This window comes from Symphalangus syndactylus, chromosome 15, assembly GCF_028878055.3.
Source record: "Symphalangus syndactylus isolate Jambi chromosome 15, NHGRI_mSymSyn1-v2.1_pri, whole genome shotgun sequence".
Taxonomy (NCBI): Eukaryota; Metazoa; Chordata; class Mammalia; order Primates; family Hylobatidae; genus Symphalangus; species Symphalangus syndactylus.
In genome coordinates this window covers 72,731,368-72,753,465 of record NC_072437.2, presented here as the reverse complement: position 1 = coordinate 72,753,465, position 22,098 = coordinate 72,731,368, and the positions used below count along the sequence as shown (strand labels likewise).

Sequence of the window (22,098 nt, the reverse complement as noted above, 5' to 3'; positions counted from 1 at the left end):
TTGTAGCAACCCTGCATTGAGCAAGTCTCCTGGTTTTATTTTTCCAACAGCATGTTCTCACTTTGTGTCTCTGTCACATTTTAATAATTCTTGCAATATTCCAAACTTTTTATTATCATATCTGTTATGGTGATCCGTGATCAGTGATCTTTGATGTTACTATTGTAATTGTTTTGGGGCAACACAAACCATGCCCATATTAAGATGACAAGCCTAATCAATGACATGTTTGTTCCGACTGCTCCACTGACTAGCCATTCCCCCATCTCTCTCCTTCTCCTTGGGCCTCCCTATTCCCTGAGACACAACAATATTGAAAGTAGCCATTTAATAAGCCTATGATGGTCTCTGAGTGTCCTAGTGAAAGGAAGAGTCACATGGCTCTCACTTTAAACCAAAAGCTAGAAATGATTGTGAGGAAGGCTAGACTTCTTGCACCAGTTCAGCCAAGTTGTGAATGTAAAACAAAAACAAAAACAAAACAAAACAGAAAAGCCAAAAAACTTCTTGAAGAAAATTAAGACTGCTACTTCAGTGAACATACAAATGATGAGAAAGCAAAACAGTCTGATTGCTAATATGGAGAATGTTTTAGTGGTCTGGATAAAGGATCAAACCAGCCACAGCATTCCCTTAAGCCAAAGCCTAATCCGGGACAAGGCCCTCACTCTCTTCGATTCAATGAAGCCTGGGAGAGGTAAGTAAGGTGCAGAAGAAAAGCTTGAAGCTAAAAGGTTGGTTCATGAGGTTTAAGGAAAGAAGCCATCTCCATAACGTAAAAGTGCGAGGTAAACAGCAAGTGCCGATGCAGAAGCAGCAGCAAGTTATCCAGAAGATCTAGCTGAGATAATTGATGAAGGTGGCCAAACTAAACAACAGATTTTCAGTGTAGACAAGATAGCCTTTTATTGGAAGAAGATGCCATCTAGCACTTTTATATTTAGAGAGGAGATGTCAGTGCATGGTTTCAAATCTTCAAAGCACAGGCCAATTCTTTTCTTAGGGGCTAATGAAGCTGGTGACTTTAAGTTGAAGCCAACAATCATTGACTATTCTGAAAATCCTAGGGCCCTTACAAATTATGCTAAATCAAGCAAGATGGGTGACTAGAGATGCCTGGTGCTCATCTCCCTTACAAGAAAGAACCTAGGCAAGAAATACATATCTAAGATTTGATTAGAGTATCAAAGGGATAGTCCTGGAGTGCAGCAAAGGAGTGGAGACACATCTATGGTGACTGGAAGTCGCCACAGCATGGAAGCACTCAGCCTGTGCAGCCCCTTCTCCCCCATCTGGATTGAATTGGCCCAGAGACAGGAGGGACTTCTCATTGCGGGGTGAAGGTAAGCAGAAGATCCCTATCACCCCACTGCCATCACAAACACAAAGTCTTTACAACAGGAGAATCTCATAGTCTTTGCAAGCCCTGAGGCCAGTTTGGAGTACTGCCAAGAATTGACACAGCTGCATGTCCTGGACTAGGAGTACAAGGTGAAGACTTCCCATCCCCAGAGACCTAAGCTGCAGCAACACAGCACCATCTTGAGACCAGAGTCATCTCTTGAGTGTGCCCTTCTCTGGGGGCCAGTAGCCACTGTGCCTCTCCAGCACTGGAGCTTTATCTTCAGTACACCAAGCCCACATGGGTGGGTTAAAGCCACAATCCCAGCTGTGTGGAGGTTGGTCCCAGGACTGGCTGTAACTCAAGTAATGCAGAGCAGGGAAATCAACCCCCACCACCACACTTCCAGACAGAGGAATAATCTGCAGTCCCATCCAGGGTAAACTCACTCTTAAGACAGCCAAACCACTACATGCCCTCTCCCAGGTGGGAGAGGCCCCTAAGCCTCTGAGCAGCTGATACACCCCCAGGTCAACAGAGTGACTATAAGCCCATGCCCAGGACCTGAGAAACAGCCTTGCAGGCCCCATCCACCACAGACATGCTCCTGGCCTGCCCAGGAACCCTCTGCCTTTAATAAGGGCCTGAGAAATAGTCCCACAGGCTGCCCCCAGCAGGCTCACCACCGAGTGGGTCTTGTACCTGTGTCTCAGACCTGAGAGACAAGCAGCTGTGTATGCCCAAGTCTCAGGGCCGAGAAACAACCCTGGGAGCTTACTCTGGCCAGCACACCCTCAGGCCAACTAAGCAGCCACATACCTATGTCCCAGGTGGAGGAACATCCCTTTAGGCCACCCCCCACAGAAACACTCCCAGGCCAACTAAGCAGCTGTGCAACCTTGCATGAGCCTGAGAAATAGTCCTGTATCCATTCCCAGCAGATGCATCTCCAGACCAGCCAATCAGCCATGAATGCCCATGTCCTGGACCTAAGAAAGAGATTCATGGGCTACTCCCAGAAGCCGTGCCCCTAGGCCAGCCGAGCAGCCTCGTGTCCACATCCTGGGTCATAGAAGCAGTTCCCTGGGCTTCCCCTGGCAGGCACCATCCAGGCCAGCTGAGCAGCAGTGTGCCCACATCCTGAGCTAGAATAGCTCTATGGAGTACCCCCAGCAGACACACATCCAGGACAGCCGAGAAGTCATTTGACTACATCCCAGGCCTGAGAAACACTTCCTCTTGGCCAGCCCTGGCAAAGATACCTTCAGTCCAGCTTAGCAGCTATGCAGCTCTGTATTTGGCCCATGAGTTTTCCCCAGCAGACTGGCCCCAGGCCAGATGAGCAGCTGTGTACCCACATATCAGGTTTGGGAAACAGCCCTTCAGGCCACTCCTGGAGTGCATGCTTCCAGGCCAGGCAAACAGCTGTGTGCCTGCATCCTGGGCCTGAGAAACTGTCCTGCGAAGCACATCTGGCAGTCATGCCCTGGTTGAGCAACTGCATCCCCATGCTCCTGGCTAGAGTGACAGCACCATGGCCAGCTGCATAAAGCCATACTCCAAGTTTTCTGACCCACTGTATGCCTGCACACACCCCTCCCCTGAGAAACAGCCCAGTGAGCCCACCCCCGGCAAGGCTGCACCACCATCACCACAGACTTCCTTAGCCTAGGCCACTGAGTAACTTACAAATGTTACTAGTGTGGATCACAGCTGAATAAACTACATGGAGACTACACTTACTGCATTCATGTAGAACCAAGGCCAGTATACCCCAGTGAACTGACATCCAAGACCCATTCATACAAATAAATTCATACAAGTAAACCTACTCCATAAAATTGGAAAAGGTGACTTTTTCACCAGATGCATAGAAATCAATTTAGAAACACAGCAACCATGAAAATGCAAGAAAACATGTCACCTACAAAGGGAAATAATAATTATCCAGTAATAGAACCCAATCATAAACATATGAAATGACAGAAAAAATAATAATCTTAAGGAAACTCCATGAGATATAAGGTAATACAGATAGACAAGTCAATGAAATCAGGAAAACATGATTTTGAAAGAGAAATTCAGTAAAGATACAGATATCATAAAAATAACCAAACAGAAGCCCTAAGAGCTAAACAGTTCAATGGATGCAATGAAAAAATACAATCAATGGCTTTACAGACAAGAACAAGCAGAAGAAATAATTCCTGAACTTGAAGACCAGTCTTTTGAAATTACACAGGCAGGCAAAAAGGGATAAAAAAGAATGAAAAAAGCCTACAGGATTTATGGGACACCATTAATTTGATCAAATATTCATATTATGGGCATCCCAGAAGGAAAAGTGAAAAGAAAATATGAGGAAAACATATTTAATAAAATGAGAGCATAAAACTTCCTAACTCTTGAGAGAGAGCTAGACATCTAGTTCCAGGAACATCAAAGAACCCCAAATACATTCAACCCAGACATTATAGTCAAATTGTGAAAAATCAAAGACAAAGATTTTTTAAAATAGCAAGAGAAAAGTAACACACTTATAATGGAATCCCCATTAGACTAACAGCTGATTTCCCAGCAGAAACCTTAGGCTAGAAGAGAATGGGATGATATATTCGAAGTTCTGAAAGAAAAAAAAATCTTTTGGTCAAGAATATTATACCCAGCACAGCTATCCTTTACAAATGAAGAAGACATAAAATCTGTCATAGATAAACAAAAACCAAGATAATTCATCACCACTAGACCAGCCTTACAAGAAATGCCCAAGGGAGTCTTACATCTGGAAGTAAAAAGATGATAACCACCATCACAAAAACATGCAAAACTTTAAAAGTCACTGTTAGAGTCAATACATAAAGGAGAAAGAGAAAGGAATGAAACCTTATCACTACAGAAAACTACCCAACTTCAAAAGTAAACAGGAAGAAAGGAATAAAACATATACAAAACAACCAGAAAACAATAAAACACTGGAAGTAACTCCTCACCTACCAATAATAACTTTTAATGTTAATAGATTAAATACCCCATGAAGGATATAGACTTACTAAGTGAATTAAAAAATAAGACCCAACTATATTTTATCTAAAAGAAACTCACCTTACCGGTAAAGAAACACACAGACTGATAATGAAGGGATGGAAAAAGATATTCTATGCAAATGGAAGCCAAAAGTGAGCAGGAATAGCTATACTTGTATCAGACAAAACAGAGTTCAAGTTAAAAACCATAAAAATTGACAAACAAGATTATTATGTAATAATTAAGGGTTCAATTCAGCAAGAAATATAATTGTAATATGTGTATAATTGTAAATATATATGCACTCAAACACCAGCACACCTAGATATATAAAGCGAATATTACTAGATCTAAAGAGGGAGATAGACCCCATTACAGTATGAGTTGGGCACTTCCATATCCCACTCTCAGCATTGGACAAATCACCTAGACAGAAAATCAACAAAGAAACATCAGACTTAAACTCCACTGTAGACCAAATGGACATAAATAACAGACATATACAGAACATCTCACCTAACAGCTGCAGAATACACATTCTTTTCATCAGCACGTGAAACATTATCCAAGATAGACCATATGTTAGGCTACAAAACAAGTCTCGACAAATTTTTAAAAATTGAAATTCTATCAGGTATCTTATCTTACCACAATGGAATAAAACTAGACATTCATAACAAGAGGAACATTCAAAACTATACAGACATATGGAAATTAAACAACATGCCCTTGAGTTACAATGAGTGAAGAAAGAAATTAAGAATGAAATTTAAGAATTCCTTGAAACAAATGTAACTAGAAACACAATATACCAAAACAGGGGACACAGCAAAAGCAGTTATTAAGAAGTATGTTTTTAGCTTCATCCACGTCCCTACAAAGGACATGAACTCATCATTTTTACAGCAAACTATTGCAAGGACAAAACACCAAACATCGCATGTTCTCACTCATAGGTGGGAATTGAACAATGAGAACACTCGGACACAGCATCTGATACTATGATTATAGTATCATACAGAGTATCTGATAGATCTGAATCATAGGTTCACTCTGATCAGTTAGCAGCCATGAACATGGAGGCAACGCCCTCCACCAGCAAAAAGACTATGAGTTGTTAAAGGCTCAGGTGATCGTTAGCATTTTTTAGCCAATAAAGTAGTTTTTAATTAAGGTATGTACATAAGTTTTTTGAACATAATGCCATTGCAAACTTAACAGGTTACAGTGTAGGGTAAGCATAACTTTTATATGCACAGGGGAACCAAAACATTTGTGTGAGTTGCTTAATGCAGTTTTTGCTTTATTGCAGTGGTCTGGAATGAAACCCACAATGTCTTTGAGATATATCTATACACATATTATTTATACATTATATATCTGTATACATATTCTTTTATATATCTTTATATACATATATATATATATACATATATATAGAAAGAGACAGAGAGAGAAAAGAAGATAAAAATATGCAAAATTCAGTGTTGGGAGTATCCATGAGGAAAGAGTTTCTGGTTAATGATTGTAATTTTCTTTCTTAAATATTAGGTCTTCCAGTGAGCTAAGTCATGTTTACTATATCCTTTAGATTCATGGGATTCTTGTTATTCAAATATATTTTTCATCACTATTTTGTGTAGCAAATATCTAATGATATATTTTTGCATTTTTTTTTTTGGTGGCTAAAGTATGTTAGAACGACTTTCCAAGTTTGAAGTTGAAGATGCTGAAAATGTTGCTTCATATGAGTAAGTCAGTTTGCAGTTTGAAAGGAGGGAGCCATTGATGGATCTCTTACCTTTAGTGAAACAGGGCTTCTGCTGAGGCAAGAAGGAAAAAGGGAGACTATGGAAAGATATCAAAATGTTTGGGTGGGAGGGTACACCGTATGTACTCCAGTTGAATTCTTAGACAAGTATTATTTTGAAAAAAAATTCCATCCATTCAGAAATAAATGTTCTTCTAGCTTGAAAATGTAAAAAGTATTCTTAGAAGAAATTAATTCCATTAAAATTTTTTTTTAAAAAAACAGGAATGCAGAATGCTACTTAACTCATCAATAGTGAACATTTCTCATTTTTACTGGATATGGTGTGATTCCCAATTTTGTAGATTTTGCCTATGAGCAAATGGTATTGATAGCAAAAGCAAACATGTTTTGCTGACTAAAGACCTCTTTATGCTCATTGGGATTTTATTCTTTTTTTTTTTTTTTTTTTTTTTTTTTTTTTTGCGTATCAAACATATTAGGAAGGTTGCACATGGGAAGTCGGGGAATAGAAATGGGGGTGGGAGTTAAAATAAATGAGAGAGGGACTTTATATGGATCAGTGATAATAACTCAATCCTCTATTTGACAAAGAAGAGGGAGAAGGAAGAGGAAGAAAAAGAAAGTGGGATAAAGGATCAGAAAGGGAGGAAAATAGAAAAAATTAGAGTATGACTCCAGGGTAGACCTGTTTTGTTGTCATTGAGTTGGTTGGTTGGTTTGTCTGTTGTATTCTTCATGTTTCGCCAAGTTGGCCAGACTAGTCTCGAACTCCTAGCCCGAAGTGACCAACCCGCCTCGCCCCCCAGAGTGCCGGGACCACAGGCGTGAGCCACCACGTCCAGCCCCCACATTGCTTCTGGCCTCCGTGGTAGACCTCCCAGATGGAGCGGCCAGGCAGAGGAGCTCCTCACTTCTACCCAGACACGGGGCGGCCGGGCAGAGGGGCTCCTCACTTCCCAGACGGGGCGGCCAGGCAGAGACGCTCCTCACTTCTTCCCAGACGATAGGTGGCCGGGCAGAGGCGCTCCTCACTTCCCAGACGATGGGTGGTCGGGCAGAGGCGCTCCTCACCTCCCAGACGATGGGTGGCCGGGCAGAGGCGCTCCTCACCTCCCAGACGGGGCGGCCGGGCAGAGGCGCTCCTCACTTCCCAGACGATGGGTGGCCGGGCAGAGGCGCTCCTCACTTCCCAGACGATGGGTGGTCGGGCAGAGGCGCTCGCTCATTGGGATTTTATTCTTATTTGTTTCTAATCTCACTAGACTATTTCCTGTTGCACTTACCTGAAGGCATTTTATCATGTACTCGCTGAAATGAAACAATACATTCTTAAACTGGCTTGTGTCTGAACTGCAGACATATTCAGATTTTTCTTCTGCTTCTTTCTTGCCCGGTTGTATAACCATTCACCAGCTTGTGTCAATGCTGGAGAGGAAGTACTGCCATAGAGGAAGTTAACTCACCATGGTTGTAAGCTGTTGGTGTCTAAACAAAGACTGGAAACAAAGAGGGCAAATACGAATAGTTCTTCAAATTACCCTGAATTTGCCACTGAATTAAACTGTGTGTCTGCAAATTAGCTATACATTTTCTGTAATGGAGCTGCCCAGGGCTGAAACAAAATTAGACAGATTAAGCAAGACAAGCATTTCCTTCTTTCCCACTCCAAACAAAATAAAGCAGGTTTTCATTTTATTTTATTTGTAAATTACAAAGTCTCATTACATAGATATAGGAGGAATTTTCAGTAGTTGCTGTGAGAAATGCTGGTGTTTCATACCAGGGGGATGATATTGGATTTATAGCAAAAGCTGGAATCAGTGCTTGGCTTTGACATCATATATTCATTCACCTGATACTCAGCAAGTCACTAACCCTCTTTAACTTTCAGATTATTCAAATGTAAACTGGCTATAATGCAATCTATGTACTGGATATTGTATTGTAAAAAATTAGTAATAAAACAAAAATAACATGCAAAAATACTTTGAAAACTCTGTAGTTCTGTAAATAGGTTTTATTCTAAAAACTGAAAATAACATAAGAGTTCATTAAAGGAAAATTAGAAAATACAATCAACAAATCTACCCACATATAGTCATTCTTAAACTTTGATGCATGCACTTCTAAGTTCTTTAAGCATATACTTTTTTTGTTTACAGATATGAGACCATACTTATTCTTTTGTAAATAACCTTATTACTTAATGACATCATGACTATATTTTTTTGTTAATATATATTCATGTGCACTTACAACGTTATTTGTAACAGTTGTGTAATATTTCATGGTGTGGATGTGCTATAATTCATTTAATAGTCAGATATTGCTGAACAATTAAGTTTTTTACAAGTTTTTAACTGTTACAAAAATAAATATATTTGAGGCTAAATCTCTGTATATTGCTGGTTATTTGCTTGTTATAAATTCTCAGAAGTGGAAATTCTGTGTCAAAGGGAATGATTGTGACGCTATTGATATTGATGTGTGCTTTAACATCAAGATGCAAAGTGTACATTTCTCCCCTCCCACACTTAACACTAGCCATCATTGATTTCTCTGATATTAGTAAATATATTTGTTCTGATGCACATTCTTTGACACACCTTCATTTATCCTTTTCTGTCTTTGGACTGAAAAGTTAAATCTATTCATCCTTTTTCTATTTTATGTAAGATAAGCAATTTCTCCCGGGTTGTCTTGCTTTTCACTATATAAAAGCATTTAATCCTCATGTAATCAAATGTATCTGTACTGTTCTTTGTGATTTTGCCTTTAATGTTATTCTCAGAAAGTCCTTCTTACCCCAAGATTTTAAATATATTCACCAAAATTTCTGTTTTGAATTTATTTTCTTCATTTAAATAAAATATCTGCCCTGAATTTACTTTGTCTTAAGGTATAAAGCGTAGAAATTCACTTTTCTCCTAAGTGACTCGTAGTTTTCTCAGCATGAAAGTGTCATCCCCCTGTATTGTCCTTACCCTGTTTTAGTGATCTAGAGTGAGCAGGAAGACCAGAGTCACTACAGTGTTTTTTGTGCTTTACATCGTGGCCATCTCCCTACCCCCCGAGTCTGTACCAGAGAAAAATGTGGCCAGTGGGAGAGATAGCACCTGCCTTCGATACAAATCCCATTTCATTAAACATGGTCTTGTTAGTGTCATGTAGCTTCCACCTTCTATTGATAAAAAATGAGTCATGTTCATAGTTAATATTTGTGCTTTTAATTCAACTTTGATATTAATATTGAAACTTTTAGTGTTTTAAGGTTTAGTATCTCATATCTTTTTCTATCTCTTTTTTTTTTTTTTTGAGCTGGAGTCTCATCCTGTCACCAGGCTGGAATGCAGTGGCACCACTCAGCTCACTGCAACCTGCGCCTCCCAGGTTCAAGCGATTCTCCTGCCTCAGCCTCCTGAGTAGCTGGGACTACAGTCACGCACCACCACGCCCAGCTAATTTTTTGTATTTTTAGTAGAGATGGAGTTTCACCATGTTGGCCAGGATGGTCTCGATCTCCTGACCTTATGATCCGCCCGCCTTGGCCACCCAAAGTGCTGGGATTACAGGCGTGAGCCACTGTGCCTGGCCTCTATCTCTTTTATTTTTGAATTGTCATTTAAATTTAGTTTTTGTCTCTCGTGTATAGCATGTAATGCCTTTAATTTCAAAGTTATCTGAGAGTATTTCTCAATATGCAATATGAGAGTAATATGTTTGTATTTATGATTTCTGGTATGTTTGGTTTTATTTATCATCTTTTTCTTTATTAAAGATACTTTGATATTTTCTTTATAAATTTGTATATATTTTGCTATTAATTGATTTGTTTTTATCCCTTGCATTTTTTATTGATATGCAAGTCAGAAGCCCATTTCTAGTCTATCAATGTTTATATTTAAATGTTTATAAAACATAATTATACCATTTTTTCCATCAATATCGAGAATAAAACTGGACTTGTACTTGTGAAAGATAAAAAATGCAACTTGCCTTTACTTCTATCTTCTTCCACACCTTGAATCCTAGTGTAAGAATGCCTAAAAATTCAAATCAGTAGTATTATTCATGATTTTATATTATTTATCTTTACTTTTAGAATCATTTATTTACATTTTCACCTGCTACATTTTTTTTATTATTATACTTTAAGTTCTAGGGTACATGTGCACAACGTGCAGGTTTGTTACATATGTATGCATGTGCCATGTTGGTGTGCTGTACCCATTAATTCGTCATTTACATTAGGTATATCTCCTAATGCTATCCCTCCCCCATCCCTCCACCCCATGACAGGCCCCGGAGTGTGATGTTCCCCCCCTTCCTGTGTCCATGTGTTCTCATTGTTCAATTCCCACCTATGAGTGAGAACATGCAGTGTTTGGTTTTCTGACCTTGTGATAGTTTGCTGAGAATGATGGTTTCCAGCTTCATCCATGTCCCTACAAAGGACATGAACTCATCCTTTTTTATGGCTGCATAGTATTCCATGGTGTATATGTGCCATATTTTCTTAATCCAGTCTATCATTGATGGCCATTTGGGTTGGTTCCAAGTCTTTGCTATTGTGAATAGTACCTCAATAAACATACATGTGCATGTGTCTTTATAGCAGCATGATTTATAATCCTTTGGGTATATACCCAGTAATGGGACGGCTGGGTCAAATGGTATTTCTAGTTTTAGATCCTTGAGGAATCGCCACACCGTCTTCCACAATGGTTGAACTAGTGTACAGTCCCACCAACAGTGTAAAAGTGTTCAATTTCTCCCCATCCTCTCCAGCACCTGTTGTTTCTTGACTTTTTAATGATGGCCATTCTAACTGGTGTGAGATGGTATGTCATTGTGGTTTTGATTTGCATTTCTCTGATGGCCAGTGATGATGAGCATTTTTTCATGTGTCTGTTGGCTGCATAAATGTCTTCTTTTGAGAAGTGTCTGTTCATATCCTTTGCCCACTTTTTAATGGGGTTGTTTTTTTCTTGTAAATTTGTTTGAGTTCTTTGTAGATTCTGGATATTAGCCCTTTGTCAGATGAGTAGATTGCAAAAATTTTCTCCCATTCTGTAGGTTGCCTGTTCACTCTGGTGGTAGTTTCTTTTGCTGTGCAGAAGCTCTTTAGTTTAATTAGATCCTGTTTGTCAATTTTGGCTTTTGTTGCTGTTGCTTTTGTTCACCTGCTACATTTTTATGCTACATTATCAATTATTATTTAGACTTACCTAATTTTGAGTTTATATTATTTACCATCTTTTCTCTGTAAGTCATCTTCCTTATTTCTGTGTTCTTCATTCTGATTCATTGCTCAGCTGACTCAAGCACTTTGAGTAATTGTTTTTAGGAAAGGTACACGGAGGCTGTGCTTTGTGTTGCTTCATGTTGGAGTGTCTGCTGCTCCCGAGTGTGAACAGTACTTTTCCTGGATATGCATTTGCTGAGTCATAGTTATTTCCCTGCAAACTCTGCACATAACTGCTTGAAGCTGTATTTACATAGTACACTTTTTTTAAACAAAAAAGTCTCAATTGTGTATTTACTTGGTATAATTTCAGGGGACACTGAAACAGATTCAGGGGCTAAAGCCACCCAAGCCACTTCTTCATGCCTTTGTAATCTGTCAGACTAGGTTCTGTATGGTGACATTGTCAAGTGAGTTCAGATTTATGACATTTCCTTGATACCCAGAGATCCAGTAGACTGTGTGGGATCAGAGGTTCTTGTAGTAAGGGAATGGCAACTTGAGGAGAGAATTCACCTCTTTTGGCCAATTGATCCTCCATCTACATCAGCCTTAACTCTCCAAGCCTGGGCGGAGGTGGTGGGTCCAGGTGGAGAGGGGAAGATTAGAAGGATTGGGGATTTCCTTTATCTCAGGTTAACCTAACATCATTCATCAAAGGCCAATTTTGTTTTTTTTAACTTTTATTTTAGGTTTGGAGGTACACGTGAGGTTTGTTACATAGGTAAACTTGTGTCAGGGAGGTTTTTTTTTTTTTTTTTTTACATATTATTTCATCATCCAGGTATTAAGCTCAGTACCCAGACAGTTATCTTTTCTGCTCCTCTCTCTCCTCCTACCCTCCCCACTTAAGTAGACCCCAGTGTCTATTTCCTTCTTTGTGTTCTTAAGTCCTTATGATTTAGCTACCACTGATAGGTGAGAACATTCAGTATTTGGTTTTCTGTTTCTGCACTAGTTTGCTAAGGATAAGAGCCTCCAGCTCCATCCATGTTCCCACAAAATACATGATCTCATTCTTTTATTATGGCTGCATAGTGTTCCATGGTATATATGTACCACATTTTCTTTATCCAATCTGTCATTGATGGGTACCTAGGTTTGTTCCATGTCTTTGCTATTGTAAATAGTGCTGCAGTGAACATTCATATGCATGTATCTTTACAGTAGAATGATTTATATTCCTCTGGGTATCTACTCAGTAATGGGATTGCTCAGTCAAATAGCTCTGCTTTTAGCTCTTCAAGGTATTGCCATACTGCTTTTTACAGTGGTTGAACTAATTTACACTCACACCAACAATGTATAAGTGTTCCCTTTTCTCTGCAACCTTGCCAGCATCTGTTACTTTTTGGCTTTTTAGTAATAGCCATTCTGACTGGTGTGAAATGGTATCTCATTGTGGTTTTGATTTGCATTTCTTTAATCTGTGATATTGAGCTTTTCTTCGTATGCTTGTTGTCCACATGTATGTCTTCTTTTGAGAAATGTCTGTTCATGTCAAAGGCCAATTTTGTCAGTGTCGCAGTTCTGCTCAGTATCTGCCCTCTTTGTTCTGCAGTCTTAGGCACAGGCTGTGAGCATTGTCTTAGGATTCATGGCTCTCGGGGTGGAATTTGAGTCCTATGTTGGAGGCTTCAGTATGACAGAAACTTCCTGAAGACTCCTCCAACACAGGAGGCTTCAGTAGGACAAAAAAAATTGTTCTTCATCAGCTACCTTGTCTCCAGCCATAGGGTAAAATGAGGCATTATTGGAGGCTCCATCAAACAGGTTCTCCTTCCTCTGAGTAATGGAAGGAGCCCAGTCTTTCGGGTGTTTGTCCTTTGAAGTATATCTTACTAAAATGTCTTACCTCTGAAGTTCATTTGCAACCTCATATGCGACTCTTGCTAATGTGTATCTGTTCACTAGGTGTCTAGTTTGAGGAGGTGACAAGAGCATCATTTACTCCCTATGCTCATTCCTGAAACACCTTATTTTATTGCAGTGGAAACTGAGATCTGGCCAAAGTTTGATGACTTGTCCAGGCCGGGATTAAAATACAGTTCTCTTCTACCACCCTTTTCTGTCTTCATGCTGTACTCCTTGAGTTGATGACCACACGTTTAAGTTTAGTATTGCCATAAAGTTGGGGTTAGGGCTTTGCATGCAATGGAAATGTTACTAAACATCCAAAGTTTACTGTCTTCTGGATAGCAAAGTAAACAAGTAAAATACTCATGGAGCAGGAAGAATAAAATTTTAGCTATTAGTAAAAAGCATTTTGTTATACAACTTCTGAATAATTTTCTTTTAAAATTATATTTATAAAGCCCTTTGTTTTTTGGTTAAATTTACAATATATGTTAGAAGAAATCTGATTAATTTTATTTTTACTTCTTTTTGCAGCAGCAAGATTAAGAAAATTGTGCGTTCAATTGTATCATCCTTTGCATTTGGGTATGTGAGACATAGAAAACACCATGTATTAAATATATCTGAGACTTGGCTGGGCGCAGTGGCTCACGCCTGTAATCCCAGCACTCTGGGAGGCCGAGGCGGGCAGATCACATGAAGTAAGGAGTTCAAGACCAGCCTGGCTAACATGGTGAAACCCCATCTCTACTAAAAATACAAAAATTAGCCAAGCATAATGGCTGGTGCCTGTAATCCCAGCTACTCAGGAGGATGAGGTAGAAGAATCGCTTGAACCGAGGAGGCATAGGTTGCAGTGAGCTGAAATTGCACCATTGTGCAGCAGCCTTGGCGACACAGCAAGACTCCATGTAAAAAAAAAAAAAAGAAAAAAAATATGAGTTTCATATATATCTATACATATATAGATATATATGAGACTTAATACTTCAATGAGAAACACTGAAATAAAATAACAAAAAAGCATTTCCACTGTACATCAGTTGCCAAGTAGCCATGTGCCCCATCTAATGTAATCTAATTTATCATGGAATTTTGGTTTAAGTTGGACATTAAGAACTGCAAATAAATGGCCTTTGCCTAAGATTAATAGTAACATATTAATATTGTTTTTCTTCCATCTGCAAAAGTAACATTAATGAAAATGAAATGTTAAAATTCTATAATTATTAGTAAAGTGTTTTGTGAAGTCCCTTATACATCTAGAATTACTCTTTAATTCTGGAAACAACTTACTTAGACTCTTCTCTCCATAAGAGTAAGATTTCATACTATGATATAGATTTATGCAATATAATTGTTTCCTTTTGAATTAGTAATATTTGAATTTGAGCTGCAAATTTTTAAAAAAGTACTTCAAAGACTAATTCATCTTCATAGATTAGGCAAATAGTCTAATCAATTTATGCAGAATGTATTTAGAATATGTAACAACAACTGGCAGGAGGTACTTTAGAGTTCAAGACTCATGTGCCCATCACTATGCTAGAATTATCCAGATTAATGAGGGTTTATTTTTTATGAGAAGTTGGTATAAACTTCTTATGAAATTCTCAAATTTTAAGAAGAGTTTGTAAACAGACACAGGTGATTTTAATTCAGGTTTACTTTTCTCTCCTGAGGTGTTGGTCTGATGTGTCTACTATAAAAGGCCATGATAATATCTTGTGAAGTGGTTGGGTGAGAATTTTGTTTATTAAGAACTGCTTCTATTGGGTGAAAACAGTGATTTTGCTGAGATTCTAAGGCATTACAGTTTTCCCGCCACTGGGCAGATTAATACTAAATAATAACATTTTGGTACCTGATCAATGGCTTAAATATAGTATAGCTATAGGGACAAATGCCCCTTTATCTTTGTATTTATTTATTTATTTATTTATTTTAGAATATTTGGAGTTTTCCTGGTCTTACTGGATGTCACTCTCCTCCTTGCCGACCTAATTTTCACTGATAGCAAACTTTATATTCCTTTGGAGTATCGTTCTATTTCTCTAGCTATTGCCTTATTTTTTCTCATGGATGTTTTTCTTCGAGTATTTGTAGAAGGGTAAGTTTGATTATTTTTATAATGCATTAAGCTATTTTGTACTTTTATAAGAAGCACTTTGGGAGGCTGAGGTGGGAGGATCTCAAGGTCAGGATTTCGAGACAATCCTGGCCAACATGGTGAAACCCCGTCTCTACTAAAAATACAAAAATTAGCGGGGTGTGGTGGTGGTTGCCTGTAATCCCAGCTGCTTGGGAGGCTGAGGCAGGAGAACCATTTGAACCTGGGAGGCAGAAGTTGCATTGAGCCGAGATCACGCCATTGCACTCTAGCCTGGGTGATAGGGCGAGACTCCATCTCAAAAAAAAAAAAGGAGCATTTAAAAATAATTAACAGGAGCATTCACCACAAACTGACTTAAGAGCCTTTGGGCCTTATGAGAACATTGGTGGTAGTCTGGCAGTAACCCCCCATGGCCTGTGTTTGAGGTGGCCATGGATTGCTGCTCCTCTGCCTTTGGACAGGGGTGGAAAGAGTGGGAGGGACTGCATCTTGTGGTTTGAGTGACAGCTCAGCCATAGCACAATAAAACACTAGGTAGACTTTTAAAGTTTTTGATCTAGGCCCTGATCACCTTTGGATCCACCTGGAGGCTAGGAGAACTTGCCGTCCTGAAGGGAAGGACACAGGCCTGGCTGTTTTTACCATGTGATGACTGTAGAGCCCCAGGGCCTTCAGCAAAGTTCTGCAATAGCCAAGGAGTGGTTATAGCAGGTCTTGGGCAAGACCCAGTGCTGTGCTGGCCTCAGGTCTGACCCAATGCAGTCACAGTAGTGGTGGCCACAGGGGTGCTTGTGTCACTCAACCCCAAGCTTTAGGTGCCTCAGAACAGAGAGAGAGAGACTCTGTTTGTTTGGGAGAAAGTAAGGGAAGAAAACAAGAGTCTCTTTTTGGTAATGCAGAGAATTATCCTAGATCTTGTCCAAGACCATTAAGGCAGTACCACTATGAGTCTGCAAGAACCACAGAGTTTAGGAGGCTTGGGGTGCCCCCTAAAGCAGATACAGCTTAGATCACAATACCCAAGTTCTTTCAAATATCTGGAAAGCCTTCCCAAGAAAGACGGGTACAAACAAGCCCGACAGTGAAAACTACAATAAATACAGTGAAAACTACAATAAAATACCTAACTCTTCAATGCTCAGACACCAAAGAACATCTGCTAGCATCAACACTATCCAGGAAAACATGACCTCACCAAATGAACTAAATAAGACACCAGGGGCCAATCCTGTAGAAACAGAGATATGTGACCTTTTAGACAAAGAAATCAAAATAGCTGTGTTGAGGAAACTCAAAGAAATTCAAGATAACACAGAGAAGGAATTCATAATTCTATTAGATAAGTTTAACAAAGAGATTGAAATAATTTAAAAGAATCAAGCAGAAATTCTGGAGCCAAAAAATGTAATTGGCACCCCAAAGAATGCATTAGAGTCTTTTCATAGCAGAATTGATAAACCAGAAGAAAGAATTAATGAGCTTGAAGACAGGCTATTTCAAAATACATAGAGGAGACAAAGGAAAGAATAAAAAACAATGACGCATGCCTACAGGATCTAGAAAATAGCCTCAAAAGGACAAATCTAAGTGGTATTGGCCTTAAAGAGGAGGTGGGGAGTGTAGAAAGTTTGTTCAAAGGGATGGTAACAGAACGTCCCAAACCTACAGAAAGATATCAATATCCAAGTACAAGAAAGCTATAAAACACCGAGCAGATGTAACTCAAAGAAGACTACCTCAAGGAATTTAATAATCACAGTCCCAAAGATCAAGGATAAAGAAAGGATCTTAAAAGCAGCAAGAGAAAAGAAACCAATAATATACAATGGAGCTACAATATATCTGGCAGCAGACTCTTCAGTAGAAATGTTTCAGGCCAGGAGAGAGTGGCATGACATATTGAAAGTGCTGAATGAAAAAATCATTTACCCTAGAACAGTGTATCCAGTGAAAATATCCTTCAAAGTGAAGGGGAAATAAAGACCTTTCCACACAAAAGCTGAGGGATTTTGTCAACACCAGACCTGTCCTAGAAGAAATGCTAAAGGGAGTATTTCAATCAGAAAGATAAGGACATTAATGAGCCATAAGTAACAACCTGAAGGTATAAAACTCACTGGTAACAGTTAGGTATACAGAAAAATGCAGAATGTTATAACACTGTAACTATAATGTATAAACTACTCTTATTCTAAGTAGAGAGACTAAACTATGAGCCAATCAAAAATATTAACTAAAACTTTTCAAGACATAGATGGTATAATAAGATATAAATAGAAATAACAAAAAGTTAAAAAATAGGGAGACAAAGTTAAGTTGTAGAGTTTTTATTAGTTTTCTTTTTACTTGTTTATGAAAACTTATTATAAGATTAAAATAATGGATTATAAGATAGTATTTACAAGCCTCATGGTAACCTCAAACCAAAAAACATAACAATGGATACATGAAAAATAAAAAACAAGAAACTAAATCATATCACCAGAGAAAATTACCTTCACTAATGGAAGACAGGAAGGAAAGAAGGAAGAGAAGACCCCAAAACAACCAGAAAACAAATAACAAAATGGCAGGAGTAAGTCCTTACTTATCAATAATAACATTGAGTGTCAGTAGACTCAACTTTTCAATCAAAAGACAGAGTGGATGAATGGATGAAAGAACAAGACCCATCCAGGTGTGGTGGCTCATGCCTGTAATCCCAGCAGTTTGGGAGGCCAAGGCAGGCAGATCATGAGGTCAAGAGCTAGAGACCGTCCTGGCAAACATGGTGAAACCCTGTCTCTACTAAAAATACAAAAATTAGCAGGGTGTGGTGGTGTGCACCGGTAGTCCCAGCTACTCAGGAGGCTGAGGCAAGAGAATCACTTGAACCCGGGAGGCAGAGGTTGCAGTGAGCCGAGATGGTGCCACTGCACTCCAGCCTGGTGACAGAGCAAGACTCCATCTCAAAAATAAATAAATAAATAAATAAAATAAAAAGACCCATTGATCTGTTGCCTACAGGAAACACTCTTGTCCCATAAAGACACCTGTAGGCTGGAAGTGGTGGCTCACTGCTATAATCCCAGCACTTTGGGAGGCAGAGGCGAGTGGTTTACTGGAGGTCAGGAGTTCAAGACCAGCCTGGCCAATATGGTGAAACCCCATCTCTACTAAAAATACAAAAATTAGCTGGGTGTGTTGCCGGGTGCCTGTAATTTCAGCTACTCACGAGGCCGAGGCAGGAGAATCACTTGAACCTGGGAGGCAGACATTGCAGTGAGCTGAGATCACACCACTGCACTCCAGCCTGGGTGACAGAGTGAGACTCAGTCTCAAAATAAATAAATAAATGAATAAAACAAGCAAACAAACAAACCCAAAAACCGAAACCAAAAACATGCTAATATATCTGATAAATATTGATGCAAAAATCCTCAACAAGACACTAGAAAACTGAATTCAACAATAAATGGGAAAGATCATTCATCATGACAAGTGGGATGTGTCTCTGGGATGCAAGGATGGTTCAACATTTGCAAATAAATCAATGCGATACATTATATCCACACAATAAAGGATAAAAACCATAAGATCATTTCAGTTGATGCTGAAAAAGCATTTGATAAAATTCAACATCCCTTCATGGTAAACACCCTAAAAAACCTGGGTATAGAAGTAACACACCTCAACATAATAAAAACCATATATGACAGACCCACAGTCAGTACCGTACTGAATGGGGAAAAAATGAAAAGCTTTTCTCTGTGATCTAGAACACAATGAGGATGCCCACTTTTACCACTGTTGTTCAACATAGTACCGGAAGTCCTAGCTAGAGCCATTATAGAAGAGAAAGAAAGGGAATAAAAAAAGAAATACAAATCGGGATGGAAGAAGTAAAATTATCCTTGTGTTTGCAGATGATACATTTGATTTGGAAAATACTAAAGACTCCACAAAAAAAAACTATTAGAATTGATAAATTCAGTAAAGTTGCAGGATACAAAATCAATATACAAAAATCAGTAGCATTTCTATATGTCAACAGTGAACCATTTTCAAAGGACATTTAAAAAGTGGTCCTATATAAAATAGCCACAAATAAAATTAAATACCTAGAAATTAACCTAACCAAAGACGTGTAAGATCTTTATAATGAAAATGATAAAACACTGATGAAAGAAATTGAAGAGGACACCAAAAAATGGAAAGAGATTCCATGTTCATGGATTGGAAGAATCAATATTCTTAAAATGTCCATACTATACAAAGCAATTTACAGATTCAATGCACTCCCTGTCAAAATATGAATGACATTCTTCACAGAAGTAGAAGAAAGAATCTTAAAATTTATATGGAGCCACAAAAGACCCAGAATAGCCAAAGCTATTCTAAGCAAAAAGAACAAAGCTGTAGGAATCACATTACCTGACTTCAAATTATACTACAGAACTATATAACCAAAACACCATGGCACTGGCATAAAAACAGACACATAGACCACTGGAACAGAATAGAGAACACAGAAACAAATCCACACACACTTACAGTGAACTCATTTTTAATAAATGTGCCAAGAACATACATTGAACAAAAGACGTCTCTTCAACAAATGGTTCTGGGAAAACTAGATATACACATACAGAAGAACGCACCTAGACCCCCTACCTCTCACCATATACAAAAATCAAATCAACATGGATTAAAAATTTAAATCTAAGAATTCAATGAAACTACTATACTACAAGAGAACATTGGGAAGAATCTCCAGGACATTGTTCTGAGCAAAAATTACTTGGGCTATACCTGACAAGCACAGGCAACCAAAGCAAAAATGGGCAAATGGGATCACATCAAGTTAAAAAGCTGCTTCATAGCAGAGGAAACAATTAGCAAAGTGAAGAGACAGCCCACAGAATGGGAGAAAATATTTGCAAACTACCCATCTGAAAAGGGATTAATAACCAGAATGTGTAAGGAGCTCAAACAACTCGCTAGGAAAAAATCTAATAATCTAATTTTTTAAATGAGCATAAGATTTGAACAGGCATTTCTCAAAAGAAAACATACAGATGGTAAACAGGCATATCAAGAGATGCTTAACATCATTGATCATTAGAGAAATTCGCAGTGTAGAAAACCTATGAGATATCATCTCATCCCAGCTAAAATGGTTTATATCCAAAAGTCAGGCAATAACAAATCCTGACAAAGATGTGAAGAGAACCCTCATACACTGTTCATGGAAATGTAAATAAGAAGCAATTGGAGAACAGTTTGGAGGTTACTCAAAAAACTAAAAATAGGACTACCATATGATCCAGCAATCCCACTGCTGGGTAGATACCCACAAGAAAGGAAATCAGTATATAGAAGAGATATCTGCATTCCCTTTTTGTTGCAGCACTGTTAATAATGGCTAAGATTTGGAAGCAACCTCAGTATCCATCAACAGATGAATGGATAAAGAAAATATAGCACATATACATAAGAGAGTATTATTTAGCCATAAAAAACAATAAGATCTTGGCCAAGTACAGTGGCTCATGCCTGTAATCCCAGCACTTTGGGAGGCTGAGGTGGGCAGATCACCTGAAGTCGGGAGTTCGAGACCAGCCTGACCAATATGGAGAAACCCCATCTCTACTAAAAATACAAAAATTAGCTGGGTGTGGTGCCGGGCGCCTGTAATCCCAGCTACTCGTGAGGCTGAGGCAGGATAATTGCTTGAACCCGGGAGGTGGAGGTTGCAGTGAGCCGAGATCATGCCATTGCACTCCAGCCTGGGCAACAAGAGTGAAACTCCATCTCAAAAAAAAAAAAAAAAAAGAGAGATCCTGTCATTTGGAACAACATGGATGGAACTGGAGATCACTATGTTTGTTAAGTGAAATAAGCCAGGCACAGAAGGATAAACATCACATGTTCTCACTTATTATGGGGCTCTACAAAAAAAAAAAAAAAAAAAAAACAATTGAACTCATAGACCTAGAGAGTAGAACGATGGTCATCAGAGGCTGGGAATGGTAGTAAGGGCTTGGGGGTGGGGAGGTGGGGATGGTTAATGGGTACAAAAAAATAGAATGAGTAACGCCTACTATTTGATAGCACAACAGATTGACCATAGTCAACAATAACTTGATTGTATATTTTTAAATGACTGAAAGAGTGTAATTGGATTGTTTGTAACATGAATGATAAATGCTGAGGGGATAGATACCCCATTGTCCACAATAAGGGTGATTATTATGCATTTAGTTATATCTCTTATTATGTTTGAATTGCCATGTTGGTGTTTTGGTCACATATAAGTGTCAAATGATGAATATAATTTCATTGTTTGAAAACTTCCCATGAATGTTATATTTTTTCCTTAGTCTACTCTAGAAAATACATTTTAAATAATTCATGATAGTAGAATTCTTAATGGGGATGAGTCAATAGTTTGTGGTCTTTAAATATTCCTATCTCTTCTGGCAGGGGGGAATGAACTTATTTTTTTTGTTTTATATTACAGGAGACAGCAGTATTTTTCTGACTTATTTAACATTTTAGATACTGCCATTATTGTGATTCCTTTGCTGGTTGATGTCGTTTACATTTTTTTTGACATTAAGTTTCTTAGGAATATTCCCAGGTATGAAACATAAGACTTACCTCTCTTAAAGTTTTTCATTAATTTTAGCATTTTCTGTGGCTTTTATTCTATATAATCTTTTCAACTTCAAATGTTCTCATTCTATACCAAATACATGGCT

General features: G+C 38.6%; 1 pseudogene; it reads left to right on the top strand.

The window, feature by feature from the left end:
• The window catches only part of LOC129464208 (phosphatidylinositol 3,4,5-trisphosphate 3-phosphatase TPTE2-like), a 99,233-nt pseudogene that overhangs the window by 30,733 nt on the left and 46,402 nt on the right, over nt 1-22,098 (top strand).